This window comes from Lygodium microphyllum, chromosome 25 (assembly GCF_053477565.2).
Source record: "Lygodium microphyllum isolate KBCC chromosome 25, Lygodium_microphyllum_v1.1.10, whole genome shotgun sequence".
Lineage (NCBI taxonomy): Eukaryota > Viridiplantae > Streptophyta > Polypodiopsida > Schizaeales > Lygodiaceae > Lygodium > Lygodium microphyllum.
The window spans coordinates 118,880,897-118,896,487 of record NC_141159.1 but is presented as its reverse complement, the minus strand read 5'-3'; positions in this window follow the sequence as shown (position 1 = coordinate 118,896,487).

Genomic DNA, 15,591 nt, shown 5'->3' with positions numbered 1-15,591 from the left:
CTAGGGGATATTAGGATCTTTACCATATGGATAATTCTACGATAGAAGAAAGGGGGCCATAGTTGTTTAATCCTACTCAATGCTAGCAACTCTAGAAATCCATTCAATTTTCTTTTTTCACTTAGGCCAAACTTCTAGTGATCCACACGAGGTCCCTAAAAGAGGATGCTTCCATATCCCAAATAGTAAGCCAGGTTTTTAAATCATTAAGGTATATCCTTATATAGCCTAGCATTTTTGTTGACAAGAGGAGTTAAGGGGTCGTAGGTATACAAGAAGAACAAAATGCTCAAACAAAGAGAAGTATCACCATTGTTGCTAATCTTAGGAGACCATTGACCATCATCTAGGATGTTGTTCCATGCTTTTGACAAGGCCTTGGGCTACATAGGAGCGCTTGATTATGACAGATTGCTCATCTTATGAGGCCATTAACTATCATTCAAGATGTTCCTCCATGCTTTGACAAGGCCTTGGGCTACCTAGGAGTGCTTGATCCCAACAAAATCCCATTTCCAAGCAAATGGAACCAACAAGCATTGGGCCATTTTCCACCTTTTGTATTTCTCTTAGCAAGCTAATACCTCACTAACTTAGCCCATGGTTGCAGGGTATGAATCCTTTTCAAAAATCCAAGGCATAGATGACATGACTTCTCATGCAAAGATCCCAAGGGGAACCCACCATCTAACTTATTAGTAATTGAGATGGCCAAGATTTTAGACACATAATGTTTTTCTTATCATGAGACCATTTAAACATCCTAAATATTTGCTCAATTTGCTCCCATGAGCTTGTGTTAGAGGCTATAGCACACCCAGGTTTTCCTTCTAACTATAGCTTGTACTCTCCCATGTTTTTCACAACCTTGGTTATGGCCTCCATACAATGCAACTATCTAAACTCTGGTACAATGAGAGGGTCTCACACCTTGCACCAAGCTCTCCCAAGGGAATCCATGAATTTTGAGTCTTGCAAAAAAGCAATGTTAAACCTAAATGGGGAGGACCATTTGTTGTCCTTTTCAACAGCACATTGTGAAAGAAAACAAAATTGGGAGATGGTATGAAGCAGTCTCATTCACTAGATTGCACACCTTGGCACCACCACTTAGCCACTATCCATCATGTTAGCATGTACCATATCCAATCAACATGCTCTCCAAGAGTCACCTTTTATGAGCTAGAAAAGGTAAATGGATTGATTTCACTCATTGAATGATAAATTAAATATGAATGATAAATTAATTGTGAATGTAATAATGCATTCAATAACATATTGTTGCTTTCACAAGCTATGAATGTCGAATGTAGCGGAATGATTATTGTTGCAAGTACTTCAAGCAATACGACTATGGCTACCTCGCATATAACCATTGTATTCGCTCAAAAGAAATATATTGAACTCTTCAATTTGCATTCTCCTTATAGTCTATCCAAAAAGGTTTATTGATGGCTCCACAATTCAAGTGCTATAGCCTCAGTCACACCACATGAGCTTTGCATAGAAGAAGAAGAAGCAACAACTTCACCCATAAATGGTCCCTTACTTAGACCTCATACTCCCCCTCTCTCATTCTCTCTTTATCTCACACAAGCAAGAAGTAAGAAGAGAGTTCTACAAGATTTCACACCATAAGAATGAGCTTATCCTTTCATTTCCTAGTTTTTATATATAAACTTGATTTCTAAGGCAGCATCCTAAACCCATCCTTTCTTACTTGTGCATCCTCCCTTGGTTATTATAGATTCTTTTTAGTTTGTTAATCCAAAAGTGTTACACTTGTGTCTTACTCTGAAAAATATTATAATTTGCATGGGAGCAAGGCCTCGACTCTCTTGATGACATATGCAAAATTCTTTTCTTAGTAAAATTACAATCACTTGATGAACCTTCTCTTTTATGCATCTCTTTTCCAATTTTGTGATTCTCCTTGCATGTCTCACATTTGTTGTTGCTTCCTAGAGAGGGTTAACATTACACCCCTCTTAGATATATGTCAATCCAATGGCACTCTATAGTCGAGTGAATCACTATGTGGCCAATATTGGTGGGCCATGATGAGGGTGACTAGTAATTGGATCATTGTGGATGTGGATGGAATTAGCTCTCTTGCTTTCATTGTCTAGAGTTGGTAATAGTAGTGAAGGAAAAAAAGGAGAGGAACAATATGGCGAGGGCCACCCATATAAATGGGTTGGTCGAGTTGATCTTCTAGTTGTTATTCTACTATAGAAAAGGATGTGCACTCCCTAAGGGTGTGTGCCTACCTTATTCTGTTGTAATTGTCATGTAAGTGAGAGTGTGACAGGTAGATGGATCCAACCCCAAGTGAGCTTGGAGTGCTGTCCCACACTTGAGGACCAAGTTGGTGCAAGGCTAGGTGCATTGTAGGCTCAAGGGGATAGATCTACCAATGTCATCAAGACATCTTGCCCATGATATGCCTTGAGTCTACGGAGTGGAGAAAGGTTAGGGGGTTGGGGATGGAGGTCACTAGCTATTGCCATGAGACATGCCCAACTTGAGGATCCCTAGGTGATGTGATTATGAGTGTTCCTAGTGAGGCTTTTGTTTACTTTTATTCTATTTTATTCTTTTTCTTTTTTTATAAAAAATAAATGAGAACTTTATTGTGCCTCCTTTTCATTCATTTTGGTACTTTGTTGAGGGAGTGGTTGTAGTGATCTTTCCAAGCATGCCTTGCTCATCATGTAGGTCTTCAATGCTACCCTTGCAACCAAGGGTGTAGATCAAAGGAAGGGGTGGCTGCAATGAGTGAATTTGATGGCATTCATATCCTCCAATAGCTCAAAACAATTAGCAAATAGTAGAGTTGCTCAAAGAAGTAGCCCCATCCCCATCTCACCATGGCATTTATTTGATTCCTGCATTTATGTCAAAGAAGAGTGGATGCAAATATATTTGATTCCTGCATTTATGTCAAAGAAGAGTTGCTCAAAGAAGTAGTCTCATCCCCATCTCACCATGGCATATATATTTGATTCTTGCATTTATGTCAAAGAAGAGTGGATGCAAATCCTCTTCTTTTGCCGCCTTCTTTTGATTGAGTAGCTAGAGAAGTAATTGTTAGTAGTTGCATGTAGGAATGAAAGTAGGGTCTAGACATAGCCTCTCATAGTCCTTGGCACCTTGAACATCTTTTCTTACTAGCGGTTGATTGGTTCTCGCTACCACATTCTAGGGTCTTGAGTTTTTTGCTCAAGCCATTTCTTCCCTAGTCATGAGGATATTTGAATCTCCTTATGCATTATAGTTAGTGGTAGGATCTTCCTAAGTTTGCATGTAAAATTGAAAGATAACCGCATTGGAAATTCTTGAGCCTTCTAATACTCCCATGCATTGATCTCCTTATCCCTGTGGGAAGGGCATGTCTAGTACTAATTAGGGTGTGGCAATGAGCCTTCTCCTATTTCTTTCCACTTTCTCTCCTCTTCTTTGCATAGCCTCTATTATTTCTTTTGAAGAAGTGGGTTCCCTTGCAACATCTATAGTGATTTCCAATTCTTATGATAGTAGCCCGTTAGGTTCTTATGGCTCCCGGTCTATCTCAAGTGTAGGAGGTGATGGTGCAGGCTCTTCTGTGGTGGTTGGAGTGGGTTCTTCACTAGTCACAATCCTAATTGGCCTTAGGTCTTCTATCGAGAGTACTTCTCTCAGTCACATTGCACTTGATCTTCCTTCATCATCCCATACTCAAGTTGGGGTATTCACGCTTGGGTGCTTGAATGGTAAGTTGCAACTTCCTATTAATGTCCTCCTCACATGGCTTTCATACTTAAAGTAATGTGTTGGTGAAGCTTTGTTGTTGTGCCTTGTCACCTCTTTTATTACCTTAGCCCTTCCAATCACCAAGTTCTTCTCACATTTGGTTTGAGAAAAGTGGATATCCAAGTCGCACATGGTGTTGCTATTTCTCTCCACCTATTGACCTATCTTCTTCTTTGCTTGCTCTAGTCCCTTGTTTTGCCACTTTGTGAGGACTTCTAATGTGGTCAGTTGTTGTTCCCTCCAAGTTTGACTTAAGGTTTTTCTTTGTTGCATTTCATAGTCTAATTGCTTCTAGAACTCCACAAGCTTTTTGTTCCTATTTTGTACCTCCGTTTTACTTCTTCCAACTATTTGATTAGCTGCCCTTGTAGCTATTTTAGCACATCTAGCTCTCCTTCCACCTTGGCCTTCTCCTTTATGGCTTGGGCATACTGGCTCTTGAGCTGCACTCATTTCTCTCTTTCGACTTGACACTACTCTTGTAGCTCCTTTATACCCCTTTATTTGTCATTGTTCTTCTTCAAGACAACCAATTCTTTCTTCAGACTAAATATTTCCCTCGTCTTTTATTACCAATGTAATAAAGCATAAATGCCTTAGTCTAGGGTAGGCTAGGGTTAAGTATAAAAGATGGAGATGTAACATGTGAAGGATCTTTTTGCCATTTTACAAACATTACATGTTTGAAGTCTCAACCTCCCACCATCTAAGAGGTTGAATACTCTTGGCCGCCATAGTTTGGGATGCATACCATACTGTAGCCACTCATCATTTGATTCTCAACCAACATTGGTAATATCATTTCATGCCTAGTCACCTTGGCTATGGTTTCTTGGCATTTTATGTCTATTTCTTGTATTTTTCACTTTAATGGCTTGCTGTGAGAGTTAGCTTCTTTATGATCAATATAATGCACAAGCTTCTTTCTCTCTTCCCAACATGGCAAGAGCTACTTTTCTTTCTTTATCCAGCTTATCCTTTGCTTTTCTAGCTCCTTCAATGGATGTTCAAAACCTTGTGTTTGACTTAATGTGACCAAAGGCATGGAGGTTGATGACCCTTCAACTCTAGGTGTTTTTGGTGCCTTTTACCCAAATTTATCATTTGTATTTACCAATCTCTTGGTATCAATGGTGGTTGTGGCCTCTTCAAATCTATCTTGAGAAAGTGCATCAACTTGTGTTGCTAGTTCACAGACCATGTTCTCTAGCTTGCTTCTAGCCAAGTTTTTTACTACATATATAGAGATGGAACGCGTGGTTGCCATAATTGCTGGCAAAGAGGCTTCTAGTAGAGCTTTATCTTTGCCTATTATTGGTGGCCTTGCTGAAGGTCCTATTGTACTAGTACGTTCTTCTGATAAGCTTCCCAACTTGAGGCCCATCAATGCTAGTTCTTTTACCCTTAAGGGTTGCTCAATTGATCCTCCAATGGCCAGGGCTACATTCTCCTCTTCTTGCTTCTTACAGTGCTCCTTTTCTTCCTATTGCTTTTGTCTCCATTTCTCTTCTTTCTTCCACGATTCTTTCTTAGCTCTTTCTACTTCCTTCATGTTTTCAAATATAGTCTTTTTTAATTTGGTGGATAGAGCTTTTCTCCTCCTTCCTTCTTTGAGATGGTTGATTTTTACACTTTTGATTATGCTTCTTTTTGTCAACATTTGGTTTCTAGGCTTAACCATTGTGGGCCATGGAATCTTTTGCTTCTTAATTCTAGTGGTCGATGTAGTACCTGAGATTAAAGAATTGCTACTATGTGCTGTAGCTAATTCACCTCCTCTTCATTAGTTGGGCTTGCCTTGAAAATCTAGGTTGATGCCTTTCTACTAGTCCTTGTCAAGTCTTGACCTTCTATCACATTGATGTGAATCTTCTTGCAATTTGCTCTACCTCTAGTTGCAATATCCTAATTTCTTGCTCCAGATCTCTTTAAGGCTCTAGTTTTGATGTACCTACGAATGTGGACGACACTTCTTGTATTGACATGCTTGGAAGTTCTTGGGAAGTAAGTCTCTCTCTTGTTTATGGATACTTAATGACTTCTTGTATAATTGCCATTAACACATCCTTGAATCCTATTAGTGTAGCCGTGGTTGCTAGTTCTTTCCTTTCTATTTGCTAAAAAATAGTGCATGTATTAGTTTTGCTCTTAAGGGATCCACCTATAAGAAATCATCGATATAATGTGCATTCAAAGGATATTAAGAAATACCCATTCTTTACATGTTATAAGGCCTTAAAATTAACCCTGTTACTTTACTAAACTTACTGATTTTTTCAAATTGTAATTTAAAAATCTCATTTGTAAATATAATCCTATAAATTTTACTAAATATAATACATTTTCTTTTAAACTCGTGTGGTATCTTACATGTTCTATAAGGTGGACTCCTTGGGGTTTTGCTTGGATTCTCGTAGTCAAATCTAGAACATCCACCAAGCTCACACCATCATTGGTGAACACCTTTTGCATGTCCATGCCTAAATTTTCATAGACTTCCCTCTTCGATCTCTTCTTCTTTTTATCAGATAGGACCAAGCCTTTATGGATCACCTCTAGTATAAGCAAGATTTCCACTTATTGTTGACTTTCATCATCATTCACGAAGACTACACCACTGTGTTTATTAGTGGTATAGGTCGTGAGAAACTCAATGCATTCTTCATAGTTTACCTCTCCTTCAAAGTTTTCTATATAGGTGCATTTATACCGCATTATAATAACCCACACTAAGCTTGACAAATTTTACTATTGACTCTATTGAATGCTAATTTGATTTTGCTACTAATCTCCATTTAATGATAGTTTTTGTTTTCACAGATCTCATGAGATATTTTTGACTTCACATTCTTAGTTATGGCTTTTAGTGTGTTTGTTTTTGAACAAGGTCCCTCCCCCTGCTGGTTAACTACAACACATCTTAAGATTGCTCAGGGAGAGTGATGGGAAAAGTTGTGCAATGCATGTTTTGACTTTTGTGTTTGTATGCTTGAGTACATATTTCTATGCATGGGGATCCCCATCTACTATTTTAACAACAAATTGTAAAAGTGAGGCTTATATTTAAATGCAATGTAATGATCCATGCCTTGTGGATGTATATGTACATGGGTAATATAGGTCAAGACATCGATTAGGAAGTCACTTGAACTAATTCTCAAGATTGGCAAGATCCTCAAGTGTTATCTCAACACAATGACATTTGAAGGAGGTAATTGAGGATACTTTTAAGGCTTTCCCCCATGATATTTGGGCCACCATTGGTTCACCAGTGATTGAGGAGATCGTGATGAATATGAGTTTGAATTATCCTCACGAGCAAGGTAGAGACTTCACATTCTCTAGCATGTTCTCATCTAAGAGTCTTAGGTCAAGTTGTTCATAGTTATGTGAAAACATAGTGAAGGTGTTATCTAGCCTTCAAATACATGTGACTATGTTCTCAATATTTGTATGTAGGCAACTAGTTCTAAGAGATATTGTCTCTTGTAACATGGTTGTAGGCCTAGAGGTAGATTAGGGTTGGTTTGGTTGATAGGAGTAACTAGTTGGGTCTTGTCTAAGTACATTATTAGAGTTAGATGAGTCTTCCGTAACAACCTTTTATGGATTGATTTGAGGATTCATGTGAAGTACAACACTTATAGCTATTGGTTTTACCTCATAGTCAGTGACACATGATGTAATAATGGGGCAATTCAGACTTGGCTTGAGTGTAATCTGCATCTCTTTGTAGCTCCCTTGATGGAACTCAAAGTGTGGGCTCTTTGTGAAGTTAGTTGTCAAGTGCACTTTCTTCCTTCTATAGAGTAGTTGAGGTGTAATAATTAGCACTAGGCATTGCAAGAATTGTCCTTTTGGAAGTTGGAATTAAGTCATTCTATCATTAGGTAGTTGGGGTGTTCTAGCTATGGTACCTGATACTTTTAGTAGTTAGATCTAGCATTGTAGCCTTGTGCCTTTTACAAGGCCTTAGGGATCCATCTAGTTTGGTTTTGGTTGTGATGGTGGCATTTCCTTCTTACTAGGTGGGGATTCTTTATTGTTTTAGTGATATTTGAATAAAGAGAAGGCTGGTCACACATTGTGATTGTTGGAGTTCCCACATTCTCTCTCTCTCTCTCTCTCTCTCTCTCTCTCTCTCTCTCTCTCTACCATAGCTCTTGCTTCCACTCACGAGCTTCCACTTCATGCTCACTCCCTTCAATTGGTATCAAACCCAACCATTTGAGGAGCTTCTTTATCTTTTGCTTCAGCTCAGATTCAAAGCTTCGACTCGAGGTTTCATGGTAGCCATTGTTTCTTTCTCTTGAGGTATGCATTAAGTCTTTTCTTCTTTCAACTTGTTTGACTTGCTCCCTGGTTGTTGAGGAGCTTCCCAAGGCTTAGTTGAGCCTTGTTGAGTGCTTTTTATTGAGTTGAGAAGCAACAATTTTATCCATTTTTTAGTGAATACAGAGCATGTTGTAGAAGTTGTGGATAGCTATGGGAGTTTTTTAATGGATACAGAGCATCTTCTAGAAGTTGTGGACAGCTATGGCAGCTTGTCATATTTTGGCCATAACTTTTGTATATGGTATTGGATTTAGGCATTCTATAGCTAGAAACAAAGAGGACAATGAGAGCAATAAATTTGGTCACTCACAAAGTTGATTTTGTGCAGTTTTCTATTCTTTGTTTCACATAGAATAGAATAGTTTTAGTTTGGATAGCAAACAATAAATTCCATAATGCATGTTTGATACTTTGGGGATGCTATTTTAGTGCTTGGATGGTATGATTATGCTTTTGGGATGATTTGAATACACATTTGACTTAGTTTTCTCATAGATTTCATTGTTGTAATAACATCATTGAATGTCATCTATCAATGGAAAGCTTATGCCTAATGCTCATTGATGCTTTACGAGATACTAAGCGAATGTACCGCAACTTTGATTGTTATGCATACTTTTCGATATGATATGGCATGATTTTGAGATGATATTTGAGCTCCCTTACATTGATATTGACTGTGGCTATATGCCTTGGTTGCTTTAGTGGTTGGCTATGCAATTACGGGCTTGAAGTACATATGGGTTTTATGCTTCTGGATGCATGCTTTATGGATTTTGGATGTTTGGATGTCATTGAGATGATGTCTTGAGCTTTGCTTGCTCATTTGGCATTTGAATTTTGCTTTAGTGGGAGTTACTTGACTTTATGTACTGAGCCACTTTGGCACTTGGATGTACTATAGAGCATTTGGTTTATGCAATTGAGCTTGAGCTTATCAGACTGTGACAGTGGGACTCATTGTGATATGTCCATGCTCTCTTGATATTTATTGGATGCAGTTACCCTATTATGGGCTGATTTGATCTCTTGGCCTGGACATGATACTTATGTCTATCAGGGCATTATCAATGGTATTTATATACTTCTAGATATCTATTAAGCTTTTACTCAATGGGTTATGCATCTAGCAGTTCTCTTCATTTATCCTTGAGACCTACCTTGTGCATAATGCCTATGCCTATTGCATGTATGGTTTCTGACACATTGTAGTTATGACAATCTTTAATGCCAGTTGCTCCTAGCTTCTTCCTTCTTGGTTGCTCACAATTGGTTGTTGGCATATTGCTACAATTTATTACAATAGCATGTCATTTTAGTTTTATGCATTCTATTTGAAGGTAGTTACTTGGACTTGACATTCTTTTACTTGTAGTTTGTGGACAACTCATTACTTCGTAGTATTTATTGTCTCCCACATGATTTAGCAGTAGTTTTGGGGTCAATTTGCAAGGTATTACAATAGCCCATATTGCCCTTCTTTGAACTTGCTTTGTTTCATTATGGCTAGTGGTTCTTATGATAGTGCTATCATCAATATTAAGAAACAAGATGGGACCAATTGCAGCTATTGGAAGACCTCTCATGGTAGGTCTTAATACAAAAATTACAAGTTCAACCACTCAAAAATGGGGGTGCTAAACCGAAAAACATTGCGGTTGAGGATTGGGATGAACTAGATGAGCTATTCAAGTTCACAATCATTTTATCACTCTATAAGCATATTCATTATAATGTTGTAACTAGAAATCAAAATATATATGAACTTTGGACACAAATTGAGAATCTTTATGACAAGCAAAGTCCTACATCTCAAATGTATTAGTTGAAATAGTTGATGGACCTTCGCATGAACGAAGTCCTTCTATGTCTATGCACTTGAACGAGTTTCACTCCATCATCAGTCATTTAGCTTCACAAGAGACCGAGTTTAAGGATACTTTTCATTCTTTATTTCTGCTCAGTACTCTACCTAAGTTGTGCAACACTTTCCATATGGTTCTTTATGCTAAGGATGTGTTGAAATTGCAAGATGTTGAGAGTGCACTCTTGAGAAAAGAGGTGAATAGAATGAATGTGGATGCTTCCATATGTCACATGCATTGACTACTATGAGAGGCCAACAAGATGGAAATAGCCATGGTAAAGACTCTAACAGGTCTCAGTCTAGGACATGTGGATAGTCTCACAGTAAGTTTCATGGCCATAAGTTTGGTCTTACTTGTTATTATTGCGGAAAAGTAGGTCATATTCAGCCATAGTGCCATAAAATATGTAAAGACAAGAACAAGGAAAAGAGAAAGGGGAAAGTTCAGGACAAGAATGATGATCACAACATTGTGCCTAGTAATTCTAGTGTCAATATTGAGGAGATTAATGTAGTGTAGCTTGATATATCTGATGATCTTATCTTGACAACTTCTTCTTTGGATGCTTCATAGTTGACTAATGCTTTGTCATGATATACTTAGTGTTGGTTGATAGATTAAGGGGCTTCCTTTCATGTGACCCCTCATAGAGAGTGGTTTCACTCCTAACGTAGTATGGCTGGATCTGTTTGTTATTTGGGTAATGACCTGGCATTGGAGATAGTTGGTATTGTGATGTCCAATTGTGTTTTGATTCAGACAGCATGTTCACTCTTCATGATGTATGTCATGTACCAGCTCTCACGAAGAGCCTTATCTCTACTGGTACCTTAGATGATGCAAGTTATGATTTCTCTTTTAGTGATTCCTCATGGAAGATTCCCATGGGAATCTTGTTATTGCACGTGGTGCTGAGTCTAGTACCCTCATCCTTTGCTTGTATCTAGGTTAGTTGTCCATGTTTTGGTTGTGGCTACAATTCCACATGTATCTCTTTGGCATTGTTGCCTTGGACACATGTCTTTGAAAGGAATGAAAATGCTTACTAGTTTGCAGTATCATTCGCTCCTAGACTATAAGCGTTTTGAGATTTTTGATCATTGTTTATATGGTAGGAAAACACATAGCATGCATAAGACGTTTGGAACAAAGCATGTGGGTGAGCCTCTAGCTCTTGTTCATTCGGATGTATGTGGTCCCATGCCCTATCAGTCACTGGGTGGTGGGAAGTACTTTGTCACATTCATTGATGATTACTCACATAAGGTCCATGTTTACCCTATTAATCAAAAATCAAATGTCTTGTCTATCTTTCAGTGTTGGCTTGCTCTTGTTGAGAACTAGTATGGGTATAGGCTGAAATGCCTAAGATCTGATAATGGGGATGAGTATGTCTCAAAACCTTTTGAATAGTGAGTGGGGTATTAAGTATCAATTGATTACCCTTACACCCCTCCCTAGAATGGTATTACCAAATGCATGAACATGACAATTCAGGAGAGAGTTTGTCGCATGCTTAACGAGGCAGGCTTATCATAGCATTTTTGGGCTGATGCAGTTACTATTGCTGTACACTTGATTAACTGGTCCCCTTGCACTACTCTTGATTGCTAGGTTGTAGAAAAGGTCTAGATTGGGAACCTCCATCATATACTCATTTTGTGCATCTTTTATTGTGAGGCATTCTACCATGTTTCCAAGGATAAGTACAATAAGCTAGATCCTAAGCCCGTGAAATGCATCTTTCTTGGTTATGGGATTGTAGGTGAGATGGGCTATCGTCTATGGGATCCATAGGTTCGCAAGGTTATCCATAGCCATGGTGTCATTTTCCATGAGAAAATGATGCAAAAGCAACCTAAGAAAAGTGATTGATGTATGTAGGGTGATCTTTTAGGAGGAGCCTTTTGCTCCCTTATAGCCAACTAGACAACCTGCACAACAACTGATGCTTTAGTGGCCCAAGACTTGCCTATTGTACAATATCAGTCTACTTTGAGATATTCTACTAGATCTCAACATCAACGTGAGCACTTTATGCCCTCCATGGATTATGTTATGGTGAGAGATGCAAGTGAGCCTCTCTCTTATGATGAGGCCATGCACAAAGATGATAGTCACTCATAGGACATGGCTATGCAGTTAGAGTTCGACTCCTTACATACTACCCATACATTGGATTTGGTTCCTTTCCCTAGTGGCAAGAAGGCATTGCCATAGAAGTGGGTATACATGCTAAAAAATATCCCATCCCAAGCCTACTTATAAGGCCAGATCGGTAGCTTGGTACTAAAATTAGATTTAGAGCTTTATTAGATGGATGTAAAGATAGCTTTTTTACATGGGGACCTGCATGGTGAGATCTGTATATAGTATCCTATGGGCTTTAAAAAAAAAGGCAGGGAACACCTAGTATGCAAGCTGAGAAAGAGCCTTTATGGCCTTAAGTAGACACCTAGGGGATGATACCACAAGTCTAATGGTTTTATGCATTCATAAGTATATAGTCATAGTGCTATAGATTTGTGTTTATACATGAAGAAGGCTTGTGATGGTAGCCTTATGATTTTTGTACTCTATGTGGATGATATGCTAATTACTGGGAGAGCTCATGATGACCTAGATGCCTTGAAAACTCACCTCAAAAAGAGCTTTGAGATGAAGGACATGGGATAGGTCTCACATATTATTGGGATGCGTATCACATGTGATTGCTCTAAAGGGTTCCTTTGTAGAAGGAGTATATCTAGAAAGTCCTTGAGCGGTTTCGTAAGCAGGATGGTAAGCCTATTAGCTATCCTCTACCTTCTCATGTGAAGTCAATTAGGATGATTGTCCACAGTTTGATGAGAAAAAGGCTGAGATGGCCAAGATCCCTCATGCATCCACTGTGGGTAGTTTGAAGTATGCCATGATAGCTACTTGTCCTAACATAGCATTTGCAGTGGGAGTTGTGGCACACTGTATGGCTACACTTGGCAAACATCACTAGGATGTTGTCAAGGGTATCATGAAGTACCTAAAGGGCACAACAACTACATGCATATGTTATGGTGGCCAGGATACAAGAGTCATAAGGTACACAAACTCTGATTATGCAGGACATACATATAGTAGGAAGTCCACCTCTGGCTATGTCTTTACCTTTTTTGGAGGCATTGTTTCTTGGATATCTAGGGTGCAAAAATGCGCGGCCCTCTCTACTATTGAGGCCGAGTATCTTGCAACCACTAAGACTTGCAATGAGGCTCTTTGGTTAAGCCGTCTATTGGCAGACCTTGGTATTACTGATGTGGTCCCTACATTGCATTTGGATTCTATGAATGCTATTTAGTTTGCCAAGAATTTGGTCTTCCATGCGAAGACAAAACACATTGAGGTGCATACACTTCATCGGAGAGGTCATTGAATAGAAGTCCGTTGACCTTGTCAAGATTTCAACTAACCAAAATCTTGTAGATCTGCTCATGAAAAGTCTCTCAACAGAGCATTTTACCTTCCTTAGGAAGTTGATGGACATTGGATGTGATGACGTCTTTCCTCATCCTATTGTACGTATGTACATTTGCACTTTGTCACTTTTTTTTGTTTTCTTCTCACTAGGGGCACATTCACCTTTAAGTGAGAGATTGTTAGGGGTAAAGGCAAGGTTGGTCACACATTGTGATCGTTTGAGTTTCCACATCTTCTCTCTCTCTCTCTCTCTCTCTCTCTCTCTCTCTCTCTCTCTCTCTCTCTCTCTCTCTCTCTCTCTCTCTCTCTCCTTCCACCATAGCTCTTGCTTTTGCTCGCGTGCTTCTACTTCGGTCTCACTCCCTTTAAAAGGAAGGTGGATTATCTTGAGCTATAAAGCACATTTACTTCTTGATCTTTGGCCTCTCAATCATTCCACTCTTGATCTCTTGCATGGCCTTCAGTAAAATCTAGACTTAGTCAACTCACAATACTCTTGTTGTCTTATTCTACTTCTTCTACCCACCCATTGGCCAGCATGGAGACACTTGTAGAAAAGAAGCATGAATAAAGTAGAGGAGAGAGGAATAGAATGGGAAATGGCATTGTTGTAGGATGATGAATATTTTGAAAATTCCATCATCCGAGCTATGACTCCACAATGGAAGCAACAGTGCGACACCATGACCATGTAGTGGGAGTTGAAGCATCAAATAGTCTAGCTACTACCTGAATTAGTAGAAATAATTATTTGCAAATAGATGAAGCATTCACTGACAATGGTGATAATGAGGGCAACACTAGAATAGAGAAATAGTGCCTTTACTATTATTGTACTTGGCTTCTCTAATGTCACCATGCCTCCTTGCCAGTTGCCATCTACTTGGCTTCAAGCCTTCAAAAGCACACATGGTCTTGGCCACCTATGCATGTGCTATAATCTCTTATTGCGTCGATTGAGCGATGATGGCTTGGATGCTTCTTTGCAGCTACCTAGTTCTTTTTGCACCTTCCACATGTGCATCTTACCTCTAGGGTCACTTATCTTGATCGTCCACATTCTTTTTATCTACATATACAAGAAGGGATTTCAAATCTATAACCATAATATTAAAAGAGAAAGATCCTTAAGAACTAGTTCCCATGATGTCTTCTTTCTTTTTCATTTGCAAGCTTTAATCTAGCAAAAAATATGCTCTTTAATCTCTGTAAGAAATCTCTTGCAACAATCATAAAAGAATCCATTTAATCATTAAGATTTTTGTTAACTTTAGTAAAACCTCCTTCCTCAACTTCTCAAATCAAGACATACACTAATTATTCATGCGGATTTCTTCAAGTTTAATCTTTCGTGAGGGTATGCTACAAGATCCATGTTTTGCGGGTTAAATTAATCCATGGTCTTCTCCATGGATCAACGGACAATGTGCTTCAAGATGGTGTTTCATATTTCCTTCATTGCTCATGATTGTGAGCATGCTTGTGTTCCTTTTGGAGGTTAATTTTCATTGCTCTTTTCAAAGTCAAAGGAGAAGATTTTAAAAAAATGTTGGTGTGAGGGTATGCTACAAGATCCATGTTTTGCGGGTTAAATTAATCCATGGTCTTCTCCATGGATCAACAGACAATGTGCTTCAAGATGGTGTTTCATATTTCCTTCGTTGCTCATGATTGTGAGCATGCTTGTGTTCCTTTTGGAGGTTAATTTTCATTGCTATTTTCAAAGTCAAAGGAGAAGATTTTAAAAAAATGTTGGTGTGAAGAAGTTAAAGTTGAAGTGTGAAGAAGTGCAGTGTTCTTTTTGATGGGCACCAATCAAGGGGTCCAATGCGAAGTGAAGTGGATTTGTGGTTTCTTCGTCGACACAAGGTACTTATTTCAAGGCAAAGTGTATTTTCAAAGTGTTTGTGAGGACGCTCATAAGACTGGAAGAGGAGGAATGAAAAACCTAAAATTTATGCAAGAAAAAGGCATAATGTGTGGTCTACATCGCAAAGTCCAAGCATTTTGGCTTTGTAATTTCTCTGAATGTGTGCTTTGTAATTTGGCATGGTATTTTAGTGGGTTCACATTGTAAAGCCATGAGCATGAGAAAGGGTGTGTGTGTGTGTTGCAAAAGTTCCAAGGCTTTAATGTGTTAATT